This window comes from Micromys minutus (assembly GCF_963924665.1).
Source record: "Micromys minutus genome assembly, chromosome: 18".
NCBI lineage: Eukaryota > Metazoa > Chordata > Mammalia > Rodentia > Muridae > Micromys > Micromys minutus.
The window spans coordinates 24,826,739-24,846,680 of NC_137953.1; the positions used below are offsets into that span (position 1 = coordinate 24,826,739).

A 19,942-nucleotide genomic window follows, 5' to 3' on the forward strand; every position below is an offset into this window, starting at 1 on the left:
GTAATAACACGGGCTGGAGAGATGGCTCAGCAGTTAAGAGCATTGACTGCTCTTCCAGAGGTCCTGAGTTCAATTCCCAGAAAACACATGGTGACTTACAACCATCTGTAATGAGATATGATCCTCTCTTCTGGTGTGTCTGAAGATAAATGCAATGTACTTGTATCACCTTAATATAAATCTACATACTTATATATGATAAACAAATCTTTAAAACTATAATAATACTTTAAAAAATCAACAAACTAGCTATGGGAAAGTGCTTCATCTTATTTTAATTGAATCTCTGTACATTAAAAAAAATTCCCTCCCATAAAAGCAGAAACAACAGTAAGCCTAAGAAAATTATTGCTTCAACATTAAAAAAGAATGACAGCATATGTTGGTGAATGCTTAAAATGATAACACTTTATACTACACTAAGTGGATGAGGCCAGCTAGGACCACATAGCAAGATGTGTCCAAAACAAAAGAAATTATATTATTGTTTTGCTGAGCGAGTTCTGAGTGCATTCATTGCTTGAGAAAACAGCAAAAGGGGGCTAGAGAGATGACTGCTCTTTCCAAGGACTTGGGTTTGGAACCTAGCACCCATGTGGTGACTCACAACCACCTGTGATTTTTGTTACAGTTACCCAATACCCACTTCTCTCAATGGGTACCAATAGTCTTAGTTAGACTTACTCTTTTTTTTTTTTTTTTTTTTTTTTTGTCTTCAAAACAAGATTTATTTTTTTTAACATGAAAATACATGGAAAATACATTGGTCTCTTATCTGTTACAAATAAGACTCAAATTATTAATCATAACAAGAAGTGGCTTACTCTTTCTATAATGAAACACCATGAGCAAAGAAACTTGAGGAAGAAAGGGATTATTCAATTTATGCTTCTACATCACAGGTTGTCATCAAAGGAAGTCAGGACAGAAACTCAAGTGAGGCAGAAACCTGAAGCAGGGGTTGATACAGATGCCATCTGGAGTGCTGCTTACTGGCTTGTCTGTCATGGTTTGCTTTATCTGCTTTCTTGTAGAACACAGGACTACTAGCCCAGTGATGGCACAATGGTCTGGGCCCTACCCAATTAATCATTAATTAAGAAAATGCCCTATAACTAAATCTTATGTAATCATTTTCAGGTAACTTTAGCTTGTGTCAAGATATAGATACAAAAATGGCATAAAACCATCCAGAACAGACACCACACATGCATGTGGACATACTCACATGTAGGGACAACACTCATGCTCATAAAATAAATATATCTAAAATTAAATGAAAGCAAGATGGGTATAAAACTATTTCCTAAATCTAAGAGCCTGCTATTACCTTTGGAAAATAGTAAAGTCATTTTAGGAGCTACAGGATGACCATCTCTTTCCTCAGAAACTTTGATACCATCTCTGCCAAGAAGTTACCTGTAGAATTAAAAAAATGTATTTACCTTGACACTGCCCAGGACATGGAAATAAGCTCAAGCAGGAATCTGAGTTTAGACTAGAACAAAGAAGTAAGTTTCAGGCAAGAATATGACTTTGGGCTGGGACAGGGAAGTAGGCTCAGATATTGATAACCCTTAGAAACAGTAATAGGGACTTTTATTTTATTTTATTATTAGTTTATTGCCTTGCTTGTTCCTTGACTATTTCTGTTTATTGTCTTGCTTGTTCTCTTAATCTAGAACTGACCTTATTACTTGCATGTAATTAAAATGGTATGAAAGCAGACTGGGAAAAAATAAACCCACCTCAGCCTCAGAACTGGCTGGGGTCATGCTTCAAACAATATATTTACTTTTGTTCTTTGAGACTTTTATACATGCATACTGTACTACATTATTTCCCCCTCCTCTTTCCCCGCCTTTAACTCCTCCCATGTGCCCTCCTCTGCCTCTTAATTCAATTTCACAGCCTCATATAGCATCATTACTGTTACATATATAACACACTGAATCCAGTTAGTGTTAGTCATATATGTATGTACTTAGGGATGGCCACTTGAGACTAGATAATCTACCATGGAGATAATCCATCTCCCTGAAGAAAATTTATTTTTTCTCTTTTAGCAGCCATCTACTGTCTACAGCTCCTTATTTGCTTTTCTCCTTGTCAGTTTGCATAGAACCTTTGGATAATATAAGATCTAGTTTTCAAGGAGGAGGCTTCCATGTCAGTTACAGCTCAGTTTTCTAAGTCTTGTGTCCAAAGTGTTTGGAATTTTCAGCAAATTTACCTTCAGGTTTTGTGAGGCACCCAAGGGCAGTGGCAATAGCCTATCTTGTGTTGTAAGTCCCTTGAACTCTCCTGACTAACAATTTAAGGGACTTCCTATCACTTGGGGTTTAGTTAGGTAGTTAGGTAGTTGGGTCTGTGTCTCCTGAGAGGAATATTATTACTGTGTGTGTGTGTGTGTGTGTGTGTGTGTGTGTTTTGTCAGGCCACAGCAATGAGAAAAGTAACTATTCTACAAGTTGTATTTATATAACATCATGAAGTAGATGGAAGAAAGAAACTGGGTGGGGGAGGGTTATGGGGATGAATCAGATGTAGGGAAAGCCAGCGAAAAAGGGCCAAAAGAGTGGATGGAGGGGGGGCGTAATCTCTAGGATGAGCCAGAGACCTGTGTTTGGGGAGTTTCCAGAGAGTCTACAAGGGTGATTGTAGCTGAGACTCCTGGCAGTAGGGGATATTAGTTTGAAGGCCATCTCCTGTATCCCAGAAAAACAAAAATAAATATATTTTTTGTAGCATGGTCCCAGCCAGTTCTGAGGCTGAAGCGGGTTTATTTTTTTTTCCCAATTTAAGCCTTCAACAAGAAATGTGTCCTTCCTGCAAGATGTACAGGAACAAAGATAGAGCAGAGACTGAAGGAATGGCCAACCAATGACTGGCCCAACTTGAAACCCATCACACAGGCAAGAACCTGACACTATTAATGATACTTTCTGATGCTTGTATACTGAAGCCTAGTACAACTGTCCCCTGAGAGGCTCCACCCAGCAGCTGTCTGAAATGGATGCAGAGACTCACAGCCAAACATCAGATGGAACTTGGGAAGTCGTGTGGAAGAGTTGGGGGAAGGATTAGGGAGCCAGGAGGAGATAGATTGTTCCAGAAGAAGATCAGCAGAGTCAACTAATCTGAACCTATCGGTGCTCCCAGTGATTGAACCACCAACCAAAGAGTATACAAGAGCTGGACCTAGGTCCCCTGCACATATGTAGCAGATATGATGCTTTGTCCCCATGCAGGTCCTCCAACAACTGAAGGGGAGACTTACTTGACTCTGTTGTCTGCCTGTGGATCCTGTTTCCCTAACTGGGCTGTCTTATCTGGCCTCAGTGGGAGAGGATGTATCTAGTACTGCAATGACTTGAGATGCCAGAGTGGTTGGTACACAGTGGAGACCTCCCCCTTCTCAGAGGTGAAGGGAAGGGGAGTGTGAGGGTTAGGGCTGTTTAAGGGGGGGGGAGGAAGGGAGAGCTGTGATGGGGATGTAAAGTGAATAAATAAATTAATTAATGAAAAATAGCATAACATTACTAACATTTCTTCTCTCTTTTGGTTTCCTTTAGAAGTGTTTCCTGCCCCGAGTACACACTCTTGCTCAAAAGCAGCTGGATAGAATTAGTGTGGCACACACAGCTGTCCTTTACGCTGTTGTGGATTATAGGCATTAGGTTTCCTTTTCTGGCATTATTTCCTACTACATGGTAGTGACAATTAAGAGCAATTACACTAGTCTTTCTTATAGCCTTTAGGTTTCAAGCACAGGACTTTGGCAGAAAGCTAATCACAGTAAAAGGACATCAGCCCTTGTGGGCAGACAATGGCTAGAGCGCATGTGAATCCATCTCCTTGACTAGCATCTTTATGTCATCAGTGTGCTCTTTCCTGCTCTGCCTGGACATGCATAGGGAAACGTGTCAAAAGGACAGTTCTGTGTGCCAGATGTAGTGGTATCCTCCTGCAAGCTCAGCTTTCAGGAGACTGCACAGGAGCATAGTGCATTTGAGACCTACCTTGTTATTTAGAGATTTTGAGCCCATTGAGACTTGTCTTAGTCAGTGTTTCTATTCCTGCACAAAATATCATGACTAAGAAGCAAGTTGGGGAGGAAAGGAAGCTTTTGCATTCGCTTCATGACCCAGTGCAAAGTCAAGCTCGGAGCTGGTGAACACCGCTTCAGGGATTAGAACGTGCAGTGAGAGAAAGTAAGAGCAATTGCAGCACACTACCAAGAGTCGCCTGAAGAAAAATCCATTTCTGTTACCGAAAACTGAAAGTACATATAAAAGCAGAGAAATGGAACTATCAACATCCAGGAGCATGTCGTTTTACCAACTCATGACCCACCTTCCTTATTCCATTTCTCTCATCCTTACCTGTTTATTCCAGACAATTTTAGTTCTATTATACAATGTGTAAAATTTTCAATAAGCACACTTAAGGATTATGTACAAAATATAAGCGTAGTACCTGTTTTGTCTAAAAAAATAGTAAATAATTTCTTAATATTATCAAATATCCAGCTAGTTTTTATATTTTCACAATCACATCATTAATGTTTCTGGTAATTTCTTTGAATGGAAAGCGAAATAAAATCAATATAATTGGTTGATATGTTTCCCTGTTTCTCTCTGTCTCATCTGTCTCTTTTTTTCTCAATCTCTCTCTCCCTCTCTCCCTCTCTCCCCTATCTATCTCCACAAGCCCCCTACCAGTGTGTGTGTTTGTGTGTGTGTGTGTGTGTGTGTGTGTGTGTGTGTTTGTGCATGCACTCGAGAGCTGAGTGCACTTATGCCAGAGCAGGGCATCTGGATCCTCATCACTCTATAGGCTTTTTGCTTTGAGAGAGGGTCTCTCACTGAACTGGATGTTCACCGTTCCAGCTCAGCTAGGTGGGTAGTGAACTCTCAGGATCTACCTCTCACTGTTCTACAAGGCTATGGTTACAGGAACACACAGTAATGCTGGGCATCTGAACTCATGACTTCAGGCCTGCAGAGCCCTCGTTCTTAGCCACTAAGCCACACACCAAGCCACTGGTTGATTTTATGTAAATAGCTCAATTAAGATTCTTATGGCCCCTTCCTCAGCATGCTTGCAATGTATTTGTTGAAGAAATCCATTGCTCGTCTTACAGTTTCACAGTGCACCCTGTACATTCAACCAACAGCCCCACTGCCCAATACATTTGTCAATGACAAAACCATTTCTCAAAGTCAAAAGTTTGGGCGCAGTTGGTATATCTCATTTGAGGTCCCATTAGCTGGAACATAGCTTCACAAGCTGCCATGTAGCCTCCACGTGTTCTCTGGTTGGCTTCTCTCTATGTTATTTTAGGGGCTATTGATAGTAACTGGCCAGAACAAGTAGTAAGAACTAAAAGAAAGCTCCCATCCTCAAACTAGGGGCATAAACACTCAGGCTTAAAAAATTCTACTACCCATGATAAGCCCCATTGCACACCCTGGAGCCCCACCATAACAAAACCAGACATTATGACTTGCTCTCATCAAGCATTTAAAACAAAGCAAAGCAAAGCAAAACCAAACAAGTTTATCCAGAAGAGCAGTTTCTTAGGTTCTCTCCTCTCCCAGCTTCCCCACTTCTTACTTTGTCCCCCCAACTCCTCTCCTTTCTCCACTACAAACACTGATTCTCAGACCTTGCACATTGTGTTCTGCCTAAACCTCAAATACAGAGCTTCTAAGTTTGGGGATACTCAGCTCTTAGAACTCTAAAGTCCACTCTCACCATTTTAAGGTTAAGTTGAGTCTTTTCTAGTTTCCTCTGCTGACTTTTTTTTTTTTTTTTTTTTTACGAGAACACCTTTAAAGACTATTTGTCCTGATTTATAAGTGACTACTGAGAATGTAATAAGAAGAATCAACTTTTTTATTTCCTTTTGATTATTTGCTAAGACAGAATATATTTCTTTCCTTTGTATTAGGTTTTAAAGAATTTTTTAAATTGGATATTTTCTTTACTTACATTTCAAATGTTATCCCCTTTCCCAGTTTCTCCTCTGGGATCCCCTTAATCCCCTTATCCCACTCCCATGCCTTCATGCCCTGGCATTCCCCTACACTTGGGCATTGAGCCTTCACATCCTCTCATCGATGCCCAACAAGCCCATCCTCTGCTACACATGTGGCTGGAGTCATAGATCCCTCCATGTGTAGCTTAATCTCTGGAATCTCTGTTGGGGGGGGGATCTGGTTGGTTGATATTGTTGTTCTTCCTGTGGGGTTGCAAACCCCTTCAGCTCCTTCAGTCCTTTTCCTAACTCCTCCATTAGGGACCCCATTCTCAGTCCAGTGGTTGGTTGAGAGCATCCAACTCTATTTCTCAGGCTATGGCAGGGCCTCTCAGGAGACAGCTATATCAGGCTCCTGTCAGCATGCATGTCTTGGCATCTACAGTATTGTCTGGGTTTGGTGACTGTATATGGGATAAACCCCCAGGAGTCACTGGATGACCTTTCTTTCAGTCTCTGCTCCACACTTTGTCTCTGCATTTCCTCCTGTGAATATTTTGTTCCCCTTTCGAAGAAGGACTGAGGCATCCACTCTATGGTCTTCCATCTTCTTGAACTTCATGTGGTCTGTGGATTGTATCTTGCATATTCCAAGATTTTGGGCTAATATCAGTAAGTACATACCATGGGTGTTCTTTTGTGACTGGGTTACCTCACTTAGTATGATATTTTCTAGATCCATCCATTTGCCTAAGAATTTCATGAAGTCATTGGTTTTAATAGCTGAGTAGTACTCTATTGTGTAAATGTACTACATTTTCTGTATCCATTCCTTTGTTGAAGGACATCTGGTTCTTTCCAGCTTCTGGCTATTATAAATAAGGCTGCTATGAACATAGTGAAGAATGTGTCCTTGCTATATGTTGGAGCATCTTTTGTGTATATGCCCAGGAGTGGTATAGCTGGATCTTCAGGTAGTACTATGCCTGGTTTTTTGAGGAACCACCAGACTGATTTCCAGAGTAGTTGTACCAGCTTGCAATCCCACCAGCAATGGAGGAGTGTTCCCCTTTCTCCACATCCTCACCAGCTTCTTCTGTCAGAATATATTTTAAATATATATCAGGTCTTTGAGGGAACTCATCATCAGAAGTGAATCTAGGTGCTGAGAATATAACTCCGACCGTAAAGAGCTTGCATGAACCAGAGTTTGATTCTGGAACCCATGTGAAAAAGGTGGTCATAGCAGTGTTTGCTTGTGATTCCAGTGTTGAAGAGACAGAGACAGATACATTTTGGGGACTCTGTGGTCAGCCAACTTAGCCTACTTTGGAGACCAGGTTAGTGAGAAACCCTATCTCAAGAAAACAAAACAAAATCCAATAAATATAAACACCACAGAGGTTGTCTCCTGGACTCCATTGTCATGTGCACATATGTACATGTCCCTGCACACACACGTGCACACGTACAGGCATATGTACAGACATGCTTAGAAAGTTGTGCACATAAGGCAATTTAGAAAGAGGAAAAATTAAGAAAACATAGGAAGAGTGAGGAGCCTCAGTCCTGGGATCCAATTTTTGTTTTCTAATGTCTGAGAGTCAAGAAACCTCTACACGGGAAGAAGCGCATGCGAGAATGTACGCGTTGCAGGCGAGAGGGCAGCCTGACGATTCGGAAATTTGAATACCACAGTAGCATGGAGTGTGACCTCATGGAGGCTGACATCTTGGAGTAGTTGGAAGATCTAGGTTACAAGGGCCCATTGTTGGATGATGGTGCACTGTTGCAGGCCGTCTCTGCTGGAGCCGCTTCCCCGGAGTTTACCAAACTCTGTGCTTGGCTGGTGTCTGAATTAAGAGTCCTCTGTCAACTAGAAGAAAATGTGCAGACAACTAACAGTCCAGGTGAAGCTGAAGAGTTCCAGCTTGAGTTAAAGGAAACATTAGCAAAAGTTCCACCTAATCATGTGGGAAAGCCGCTATTGAAGAAGTCGATGGGACCAGCCCACTGGGAAAAGATAGATGCCATTAACCAAGCCATAACCAATGTATATGAAGTCCGGAGGAAGCTGCTGATCAAACGTTTGGATGTCACCGTCCAGTCCTTTGGCTGGTCTGACAGAGCTAAGAGTCAGACAGAAAAATTAGCTAAGGTTTACCAGCCAAAGCATTCAGTTTTGACTCCTAAAGGTAATATTTCCATTGCTCGTCTTTTGGCCACCAGACAAGACTTGTCAAAGGTTTTAAGGACAAGTAGTGGGTCCATAAGAGAAAAGACTGCCTGTGCCATTAATAAGGTGCTGATGGGCAGGGTGCCTGGCAGAGGTGGCAGACCTAATGAAATTGAGCCTCCACCCCCAGAGATGCCACGGTGCCAGAAAAGACAAGATGGCTCCCAGCAGCAAGCAGGAGGCCGAGGCGGAGGGAGAGGTGGTTATGAACGTTCCTCATATGGAGGCCGAGGAGGTCATGAAGAAAGAGGGAGAGGTGGACGTGGTGGCTATGAGCATGGTGGCCGAGGGGGAGGAAGAGGAAGTAAGCATCAAGGAGGCTGGACAGACGGAGGGAGTGGAGGTGGAGGTGGCTACCAGGATGGTGGTTATCGAGATTCGGGCTTCCAGCCTGGTGGCTATCATGGCGGCCACAACAGTGGCTACCGAGGTGGTGGCTATGGTGGTTTCCAAACACCTTCATATACAGGAAGTGGATACCAGGGTGGTGGCTACCAGCAGGACAATAGATACCACGATGGTGGGCACCATGGCGAACGAGGCAGTGGTAGTGGGGGAAGAGGCGGTCGAGGAGGTTGGGGAGGAGGTTGGGGAGGAGGCTGGGGAGGAAGAGGGAGCCAGACTTATCACCAAGGCGGCCAGTTTGAACAGCACTTCCAGCACGGGGGCTATCAGTACACTCACTCTGGGTTTGGACAGGAAGACATTACACTAGCTGAGGCTACAGACTCGTATTTTGCTAGAGCTCAAGTAATAGAAACTTAGTTTCAGAATCCTCAATCCAACATCCACACTCGTGCTTGGGACAACCATTTGCTGGTCTTCATTCAGTTCTTTCTCTTTTTAATTACTAAACAGTTTTACATAACATTGTTTATTTAAGAAACATATCTCTTTTTTCTATGAAAAACAAATCATAAAGGCAATTTAAGTTGCCTTTAATTGACCAGTAGATTAATCCAGTTGGAACATACATGCTTTTTTGAAGAAATTACTTGAATAAAATAGTTTTTACACTTTCAATATGCAAGTTTTGAAAATGAGGATTTGCCTAGACTTTTTTTATATTTACTGCTGGGAAACCTTCCTTATATTAACAACCCATGTGTGTTTTTTGTAAACTATCTGATGTCTATTCTCTGAGCTTAGCTCTGCCCTGATTGGCATTTTATTCAGAGAGACTTCATCACCTTTCTTTCTGATAGACCTGTTGGGTTGGTTCCTATTACATGAGCTCTTTTGCAGATATCACATTCAGTAGCCTTATCCTGTTGGTGGAATCCTGTACCACATGCCCCTCCAAAACCCATGAACACAGCCAAAATCCATAAAGACGACAAAAGCAAACTGAGTCGTGAACCGTAGTACCTGTAGCCACTTAGTTAAGTATAGCAACTCAATAGACCTGCATCTGTCTGAGACAAAAGTCCCTCCTTCAACCTTGTTTTTTACTTGAAATTTGCTAAAAGAAATGGTGAGCAGACTAGCTTTATGCACTAGTTCGTGCTACTGTCTCAGCAAATGCAAGCTAGCTTGCTTTAGGTAAGAGACCTTTCTTGTGACGGAAGTGCACTACGAAGTGGGAGCGAGTCTGCTCGGTGCGGGAGGGGGGGCTTCATTATTGCTGCAGAAGACAGAGCCTGGCCAAGTCACCCTCCATGTCTGTACCGAAATCACTTGATGCTTCTGCCGGGTTTTTGTATGTGTGAACACTGTCAAGCTGTGAAAGAAAGTGGCTGGAGGTATGTTTTATGTGAGAGGTGAGCAATAAAGTACTTGTACATTCAAAAAAAAAAAAAAAAAAAAAAAAGAAAAAAGAAAAAGAAACCTCTACACAACTGATCAAACCAAAGTTGGCTGTGGAGACAGGACATTCCTTCTTCAATTCTTCAGGAGTATAATAGAAACAGACATTCCCAGAATCAGTGTTTGTGACTTTGAGTTTGTCTCTTCTCGTTTCTGAATCTAAACAACAGCACCACTTAATAATTTCAGTTACAAAAGAAACACATGCACACACGAAAACCAGCTCAGCTATCTTTTTACTTAAATTTAAAAGTGCTTAACCTTTTAACCTTTTGGAAATTACATTTTTTAAACAATGCAACTTAAACACACACACACAGACACACTGACACACAGACACACAGACACACACACACACACACACACACACACACACACACACTAAAGATACTCAAGTCTGTCTCTCTCCTTCCCCTTCTGTCTGTCACATTTAAATCTGAGACACCCACCATCCCCTATTTCAACTTGATAAACTAGACTGTGTTCAGAGTCTGACTCTCCAGAAATTCCTTTCTCTGGTGTCGTCTAGGACCTGGCTTTACCCGAATGAGGTCCCTAGGTTTGTGGGTCACTCCTCCAGCTACCTGTAGCTGCACTGGGCTGATTCTCTAAGAGTGTAATATGCCCCTTGTAACAGCTATCCTCTCTCAGATACTGACATTGCCCACAGGATTTCTCACCTGGGAAGTGAGTTAACACCAAAGGTATTTGATTTCAGGGTGTTAGGATATTGGGGCCAGGCTCATCCCACTGCCCACCTGATTCTCTGCCTCCTGCCTGTTGCTGGCTTGTGGTGTGAAACCTTCTGCCATTCCCAGAAAAGTACAATATTAGACTCCGATTCCACCACAGAGGGTCTGATTCTCTTCACAGGCACACATGCATGTGTCTATGGAGCTGGGCTGTGCTCTGCTTCCCATGCTTTTGTGCCTCTTGTCTGTCTCTCCAAGTTGTTAATTACTCCTTAACCAACCCAGTATTTCTCAGAAATCCATGTCAGACCTCTTAGAACACTCACTCTACATCTAAAACCTAGCACTGCTGATAGTTAACTTTGATTGTTTATGTTTTTCCACAGTTATGAAATTGGTACCCCATAGTTTTATATTATTTCAATACATTTTCTTTAATAAAAAGATGATAAAAATTTAAAAAGAATGAATTTCAAAAAATGGTGGACTCATCCTAGGCATTAATTATAGGTTATAAGTGTCAATTTTACTATTTTTTTTTTTTTTTTTTTTGCTAGAGATTTAGCAGAAGTCCCATACTGGATAGAAAAGTGGAGTATATAGCTCTCCAGCCCATTTTTTTTCAGTGTGTACGTATGTGAGTATTACACCTGAAGATAATGGTTTTATGATAGTTTGAGCAGTGGTTAGCTCATTACTTAAGCTGAGACAATCTATTTTAGTCTTAATTTTGTTAGACTAAGAAACTAGAAAGACTAATACATTTAACTTTTCTAATCTACAAGGATACTACGAAGGAAGATTAAACAAGGGAGCATCTAGCAGAAAAACATCCTGTGTACCATTATTTTCAAAATCAACACTTGTGATGTTTATCCTTGTTGTATACTAGACGTGTACGGTGAAGCCCCTTGGTGCAAATCCCTTCTCCCTCCCAGACTATGTTCTGCACATTTCTCCCTGTGCTCACTGGTGCCGGTGCTGAGTCCTCATACTCCCAGCACTATGGGTTTTCTCACATATTTCCCACTGGGTAGAAACCACCTCTAGTTCTGCACTTGGCTTCGATGATCATCAATGCTCCATGATCCCTGTGGAGGCCGAGTCTGCGCACTTGTGTTTTGGTGTAGTCAGCAGGGCTATATCAGAAACATGGAAAGTTTGTGTCATCCCCAATGTCAGAATTTATTGAATAGCAATAAATCCGCAATGTCTGGCAGTGTCTTTGGCAACGAATGAGCAGACACTTCTGCTTTTCTCAATAGTCTTGGTGGAGGCTTTCAAAGCTCCTTTTATTCCACGCTTTCAGATTGCACATCAGATATTACATGGTAAATTTATCTGTGTGTATGTGTATATGTAGGTTAATAAGAAGTTAACGAGGAAAAGATTTCAAAGACACCCAAGAAGCCAAATCTGGGAAATTGATAAAAATGTAAAGTAATACCCTGGGAGTGAAATAATTCACCAGCTGATGGGCAGACAACACTGAGAAGCTACTGCTGCTGTTGGCAGTAAAGGCAGGCCACAGGGTCAGAGTTCAGCTATTAGAGTGAGGGGGAAGACAGGACTGGATCAGAGCAGACAGAAGTATGGCAATTCCAGACAGGTGAACAGGAGTGTGGACAGATGACAACTGGAGAAGGCTACATCAACAGCAGGGACTGAGTTGAGCTGAAGTCATTGGGACAGTTGGGAAATACCTGTCTTCTGGTCCTCTGACACACACATGGGTTGGTTAGGTGACCTGGTACTGCGAACTGTTACCATTGCAGCATCGAATCTCCACCTTTCTCATGGGGCACAGGTGAAGGGGTTGTACTCTTTCCTTAGTCTGCTGTGTTTGATAAGTCATTGTGCCTGATTCTCTTGGTATTTTCTTAGTATATTAATGTGCTTACAGACCCAGTTCATTCTTCCTACTTTCAATAGGAACGGGTCATTTATCAGTTTGTTCCATATGAGTGATGCCAGACAGATGGCATTAAGTGTGTGTGTGTGAACCCAAGTACAGAGTCATCTTAAACTGGAGTCTCTCAGGGCAAGGCAATCAGAAAAGACTATTTTATACAAATGGAGCAACTCAGAGCAGACTACAACTTCAATGTTAACATCTGACATGACTAAAAATAACCCATTGCCTGGGTTGGGCCTTTTCTGGAGTCCTCAGAGATGTCTTAGGAATCAGTCGGTGGGAATATCAGGTAGGTGTGTTTGGGAAAAGCACTAGACATCTCTGCTGCACCCTGTTGATACATTCCAAATGGAATTACCTGGTAGTCATAAGGATATTATGTCAGACACAGAGTTGGCCAATGAATGGATATTAATGGGGGCAAAAGAAAGCTCAAGATAACTTGGCTCTGTATATGTAACACTTAAACTCTCCACAGGCCAGTGTTAATGAAAGATTTAGTGATTCATTTAAAATAGAGAATAGAGAGGAAGGTGTATGTCTAGCCTTGTAATAGGTAAGCAAGGAGGTAAAATGGTCTTCATAATGCCTCTAAGTAATAAGGGAAAGGTATTATTTTCCTCTGGTTAGTGGTTTCTTAGAATACAACTGGGTAGAATGCTATAGACTGATTATGTTGCCCCCCGAAATAATTTGTTAAAACTCTAATCCCCAGTGTAATGATATTCAAGGTAGGATCCTTGAGAGCTAACTAGGGTTGGATTAGGCTGAGAAGCTGGAAGCCCATTAATGGGATTATTGCTTTTACAAAAAGGGAAGAAGACATTGTCTGCTGCCCACTGGGCAGTGTTGCTGAAGCAGCCTGCTTAGGCTGGTGAGTCGGTTCCCCCCATAATGGAAGGAACCGTGGAAGTAAAGAGATACTCAGACAGATGGAAAAGAGCTAGCCCCTAAGCACAGGCAGCCCACCCCATCCCTCCACCCTTTGTCTGGTACATGATCTTCAAAGGTCTGAGCTACCTGCCACCAGCTCCTAGCCACATCTCCGAGGCTGCCCTTTAAAAGTCCCCAGCCACCTCTGGGCCACTGGCCAGAGCCTCTGGATTGGATGTGGGGACAATACAGGCTCTTCTTGCCTCTGCTGAGGCAACTGAAGAGGGGAGCCCAAGGGAGGTAGTGTCGGTTTTAACTCTTGGCTTTGATGGGGTGCAGTCCATCATGGCAGGCAAGGGCATGGCAGCAGGACCACAGGCGGCAGGACCGCAAGACAGCCGGCCACATTGCACCTGCAGTCAGGAAGCAGAGAGGTGGCTGCTGCTCTGTTCACTGTCCCCTTTTTATTCAGGACCAGAGCCTGGCCCGTGGAAGGTTGCCACATTTAGGGTAGGTCTTCTTGACAGATTGACTCGGAATCTTTCCGTTTCTCAAAAGACCGTTTGTCTTCGAGGCCGTATTGATCCTGTCAGGATGACTGCTAACCATCACAGGACACCTCTCACCCTGCTGTGTTCCTCTGCGGGCAGTGCTGGGGATGCCGTAGGTGGCATCTGCACTTGGCTTGGTGAGGAGAGCCTTGCTGAGACTGAGGGGCTCTCTAACAGGGAGGGGGTATAGGGACATAACTTGGGATTTTCAAGTGAAGGGTGTGCTAAAGGTGGGATTGTAGTCTGGAAGGATGGCAGACCTCCATTTTTACATCCAGGAGGGAAGCGAGGCCAACATGGCCAGCTTTGATTTGCTGTCAGGAGCTGCTGTGAAGGCGTAGAAGGCACCTCAAGACCTAACCTTAGAGTTCATCCCAGCTTCCTTTTCCATGTTCGTTTTCTAAGTATCAGCAGCAAAGGGACACATTTAACTGACCCAGGGAAACCCCAGCTTGACCTCTAGCCCCTCTTCTGAAGGTGACTCAACCGGGGAAGGGCAGATGCTGGCCTGTAGCTGAAGGCAGCAGGAGAGGCCCGAGGCCTAGGCCATAGCTCTTTCGGGTATCAGTTTGGGGGTGATTTGTGGCTCTTGGTAGAAGAGAAGGGAAGCTGGGAGAGTCAGAAATGCAGGGAGGCCTGGTCCCATGTGTCAGAATGCTGTTTATTTGTGTGTGTGTGTGTGTGTGTGTGTGTGTGTACATGTAGTAGGCAGGAGTGTTTATGCCCATGTGTGCAGAGCCCATCTCAGATCTGAGAGCTGTTTCGTGCAGTTTTTGCCCCCCTAGCCTAACCCATTGCCACTCAGTTAAATGTGGCAGATAGGGATGCGGGCCCTGGCTCTAAGGTGGAATGTGGGGTAGGCTTCTTTCCCCATTCACTGCATCCCTAAAGGCTCCTCAGCAGCCCAGGAAGTCCATGCAGGCAGCCTGAGCTAGCCTAGGCCCACCCATGGGGTTCTTCAAACACTTCAGTTCTAAAGACAGTATTTGCACAGAGAGAGGTTAGGGACAAGAGGTGCCCCTTGCTTCCCAGAAACTCGTCTTGGGAAAGGATCCACAAAGCTATAGACTCCAGCAATGGGCAAAATTTAGGTTTCTGTGGGCTGAGTCTAGCACGACTCACCTTTCTACTGACTCGGTTTACCCATGTCACAGGAGGAGTCAGAGCAGGGTCATCCTCCAAACAACAGGGAGACAGAAGTACAGCAGTCGTCCTCCCAGCCCTCCTCCTGTATGCCAAAATCATTTCCTGAGGCAGGGGAGCAGGCATGGGTGCCCTGTGGCGTTTAAGGGACCCTGCCCTGACCACAGCCCCTGCTGACCCTCACCTGGCATGTGCCCAGGTCACCAGCAACAATGGCACTTCATTAGTCCTGCGGCTTGGGTGAAGGGGGGGTGGTGTCCTACTCTGTCTGCCTCCAGGGCCCCTCATGCTTTCGTTTTCCTTGTCAAAGAAACAAAACCCTTGAGAGTTGTGTACCGTATGATGACGAGAAAAAAAAGTACCTAATGTTCCCCCTAAAAAAGACAGTATATTTTGTACTTTGTAAAGTGTTCATTAAATGAAGGGGAAACAAAAAAGAAAGTTATGTGAAGCACGTGAGGAGAAAGGTCCTCACTCAGCCCACAACTATGCCGAATTCCTAGTTTTAGATTCCCAGCCTCTGAACTATGAGGAACAAACATTACATAAATCACTGAGTCTATAGTGTTCCTTGTTTCAGAACAGCCTGGATTGACTGAGAATGATGGGGGAGTATTAAGTTCCATCATCTTCCAGAAGCACAGAGCTCAGGGAAAGTTCAACACTGTCATTTAAAAAAAAAAAACCATCAGTATCCCCCCAAAATCTGTTCCGTATTGATGACGTTCAGCTTCTAGTGGGATGCTGGCAGGTGAGTCAGATCTTTACTGTCTTTCTCAGTGCAGAACTCTGCTTCCTGCCCTGGCTGGATGAAGTCACAAGCGTGGGAGGAGAGACTGTAGGTACATGTAGAAAAATTATATCACCTATAGTCAGTACATTCCCTGACAGCTCCTGCAGCCAAGCTCCATCTGTCCATATACAGACTTGTGGTAATTCAAGTGAAAAACAAAGATGAGGACAATTCTCAGTTTACCAACTTGCTGTTCTTCCCAAGCACAGACTCAGGAGAACATCATCATCATCATCATCATCATCATCATCATCATCATCATCATCATCATCATCTGTGTGTACAAACACACACATACATAGTTTTGTTTTAATTTTGCATTTGCTTTTGATCTTGCATATGAAAGAAAATGTGATTTTTCTGGGTCTCGTTTATTTTACTTAACATAATTATCTCTAGCTCCACCCATTTTCCTGAAATTGTCACAAGTTCATTCTTCACTAGGGTGGTGTAAAATTCTGTTGTGTATATGTACCACATTTTTTTTAACATCTACTCAGTTGTTGATGGACATTGAAGAGAGATCTGCTTCCTAAGTATTCTGAATAGTGCAGCAATAAACATGGGTGTACAAAGATCTCATAACCATTCAGTTGTTGGTTGGCTACTTTCACAACAGACATACCACTATTACATCAGTGGGCAAAATTTGCCTGGCAAATAGGTATTGTAACCTGAAAGGTCCACTGTTAGTCAAAGTTGCTGAGGACTTTGGCAATAGCCTATGTAAGGGCTGGTTTTGTGTCAACTTTACACAAGCTGGAGTTAATCACAGAGAAAGGAGCCTCTGTTGGGGAAATGCCTCCATGAGATCCAGCTGTAGTGCATTTTCTCAACTAGTGATCAAGGGGGTAGGGCCCAGCCTATTGTGGGTGTCGCCATCCCTGGGCTGGGAGACCTGGGTTCTACTTTCGAAAGCAAGCTGAGAAAGCCATGGGAAGCAAGCCAGTAAGTAACATCCTTCCATGGCCTCTGCATCAGCTCCTGCTTCCTGACCTGCTTGAGTTCCAGTCCTGACTTCCTCTGATGATGAACAGCAATGTGGAAGAGTAAGATGAATAAACCCTTTCCTCCCCAACTTGCTTCTTGGTCATGATATTTTGTGCAGGAATAGAAACCCTGACCAAGATAGCCTATATTATACTAGGAATCTCTGGGAATTCCTTGACCAAAAACCTCACAATATGGTATTCTTCATCTGGCACTGAGATTTCTGTTTAATAACTGGTAGTTGGAATGAAAGTGTCCCACATACTCTTGGGTATCTGAATACTTGGTCTCCAGTTGGTGGCATTGTTTGGGAGAGGCTTAGAAGGTGTAGCTTGCTGAAAAAATATAACTCTGGGGGCATATTTTAAGAACATAAAGACTTGTGCTATTTGAGTTTGTTCCCTGCTTCCTATTTGTGGTGTGAGATATGAGCTCTTTGTGGCTGCTCCAGCACCATGTCTTCTGCCTGCTGCCATGATGTCCCTATCACTTAACTTAAGTGAATCTTAACTTTCTAGAACTATAAGCCTTCCTTAAACCCTTCCTTCTATAAATTGTTTTGGTCAGTGTTTGATCATAATGAGAGAAAAGTAACTTGTGGATTCTGGGAGCAATATTATTCACTCAAGCATGAATGGGCACCTCCATTCAAACTCAATAATTGTCAAGTAGATGGTTTTCAATTTTGTTGTTTGTTTTTGTGGGATAGGTTCTTACTAAGTAGCCCTGGTGGGCTTGGAAATTGCTGTAAAGATCAGGCCAGTCTTGAACTCACAAAGATCTGCCTGCCTCTGCCTCTCAAGTGCTGGGATTGAAGGCATGAGCCACCATGCCCAGGTCATAGGACGTTTCATTTTATGCATATTTTTTTTCTGAATCAAAACATTTTTTTTTCTCAAGAGAGAGGGGGAAGCTCCTTAGACCCAGGAGATAACTAAAGGTCACGTATGTGGGAAAGTGGAAAACTGGAAGACTCTTTTTTCTAAATGTATTATATATATATATTATATATATATATAATATATATACAGTGTACATATATACATATGTACACTGTAGCTCTTCAGACACACCAGATGAAGGCATCGGATCCCATTACAGGTGGTTGTGAGCCACCATGTGGTTGCTGGGAACTAAACTCAGGACCTCTGAAGAGCAGTCAGTGCTCTTAGCCGCTGAGCCATCTCTCTAGCCCTGGAAGACTCTTGAAAGCCCCTCCCAGCTCTAGAAAAAGAGCACAAAGCCAGTGAAGGGAAAGATTAAGCAGCTAAAACTACAGGGAACAGAGACTTCTTAGTTGTGCTAAGCTTCCTGTAAATTGTTCAGAGAGTTCTTAGATTGCAGCTCTCTTGAGTCATTATCCTTGTGGGTGGGATTCCTGGATACCCAGCTGCCATTTTGAGTCATTACCACTCTTATAACTAACCCTGCAGCCATATTCCTGTTGGTACCGCAACAAAAACTCATTGGTTCACCAAGATGGACTTTAGCTCACAGTTCCAAAGTGATGACATTCACAGAGGAGAAACAAGACAGCAAGTGACAGGCATGGCAGCAGGAACTGATGCTGAGAGCTCATGTCTTGAACTTCAAGCACTAAACAGAGAGAACAAGCTAGAACCAGACAAGGCTTTTTTAAATTCCAAAGCCCACATCCAGTGACACAGGCTGTACCATCTAAGCCTTACCACTATTCAAATTCTTAAGACTGCTAGGGAACATTATTCATTAAAAACACCACATTTCACTCCCTCGCCCAAATTATGATACAACATGCATCTTATACAACAGTATATGTCCCTGCAGTCTTTCACAGTTTCAGCACCATTTAAAAGCCCAAGTCTAAAGTTCTTTTTAGACTTGAAGAGATCGCTTAATTGTAAGCTCATGTTTTAAAAAATAAGCAGATAATATGCTTCTGACAAAAAATGCCACAGGATATATATATCACCATTCCAAAAAGGGAGAATGGGGGCATAGGGAGGAAATACTGGACTAGAGAAAATCTCCTCCTAGTGGGACTTTCCATGCATCCCCCCTCAGACCTCTCCTTGTTACTTAGCTTTTCTGGGTCTGTGAATTGTGATGATTATTATTTACTTAGCAGCCAATATCCACTTATAAGTGAGTATATGAGTATATATATATATATATGTATACAAACGTTTGGTGGTTGAATTATGTCTGAACCTGGCCAATCAAGTTGCTCAAGTGTGGTTCACAGGAAAACCAGGTCAAGTGCCAGAATAAGAGGTGCATGCCTAGAAATTCTGCCTCCTACAGGTGCCTCCCAGAGTGAGAATTTACAACAAGGCTATAGATCTGTGGTTAGCAAAGAAAGGATAAAAAGGGGTCAAAGAATTAAAAAGCAATTGATGTAGCTTCAGTGGCAGGGTTAGTTTCATGTTGACTGGTGGAGCCTGGATACTTGGTTAAATGTTATCCTAGGAGTGTCTGTGAGGATAAGATTATGTTTGAATTGGTGGACTGGTTAAAGCAGTCTGCCTACCCCTGCTATGGGCTCTGAAGCTTAGTCAAGCCAATGGCTTGACTAGAACAAAGAGGTGGAGTAAGGAGCAGGGGCTTGTGTATTCAAGCAGGGATTCTGGCTGTCCTGATTCTGACTCAGATGGTTGATCCCATCTCTGCCACTTCTTAGACCTTGGAACGGAACTGAAATGTATAGAACCTCTTCTGGACCTTCAATTAGACAACTATAGGCCTCGAGGCCATTCATCCTCCATCATTCACCTTTATCCGAGCCAGTTCCTTATGCTCACCTCGGTTCCTCTGTTTATATCTGCTTATTTTTTTTTGCATTTCTCTCCCTGTTCATGGGCCCTGTAACATGTGGCTTGCCCTGAAAGGGTGGGTCTCTGAGGTTGGCTGAGTAAAAAGACACTGCCTTAGCTCTTGCAAGGTAAAAGGAGTGGGGTTATGCCCTGTGTGGTCCAATTAGT

General features: G+C 43.1%; 1 pseudogene across 1 annotated transcript in view; it reads left to right on the forward strand.

The window, feature by feature from the left end:
- LOC308432243 (protein FAM98A-like) overlaps positions 1-8,938 on the forward strand; it is a 58,881-nt pseudogene extending 49,943 nt beyond the window's left edge. Inside the window, exon 2 of the transcript in view lies at positions 7,920-8,938. The product of the transcript in view is annotated as a protein FAM98A-like (transcript). The remainder of the gene's footprint in view (positions 1-7,919) is intronic.
- Positions 8,939-19,942: the final 11,004 nt, after the last annotated feature.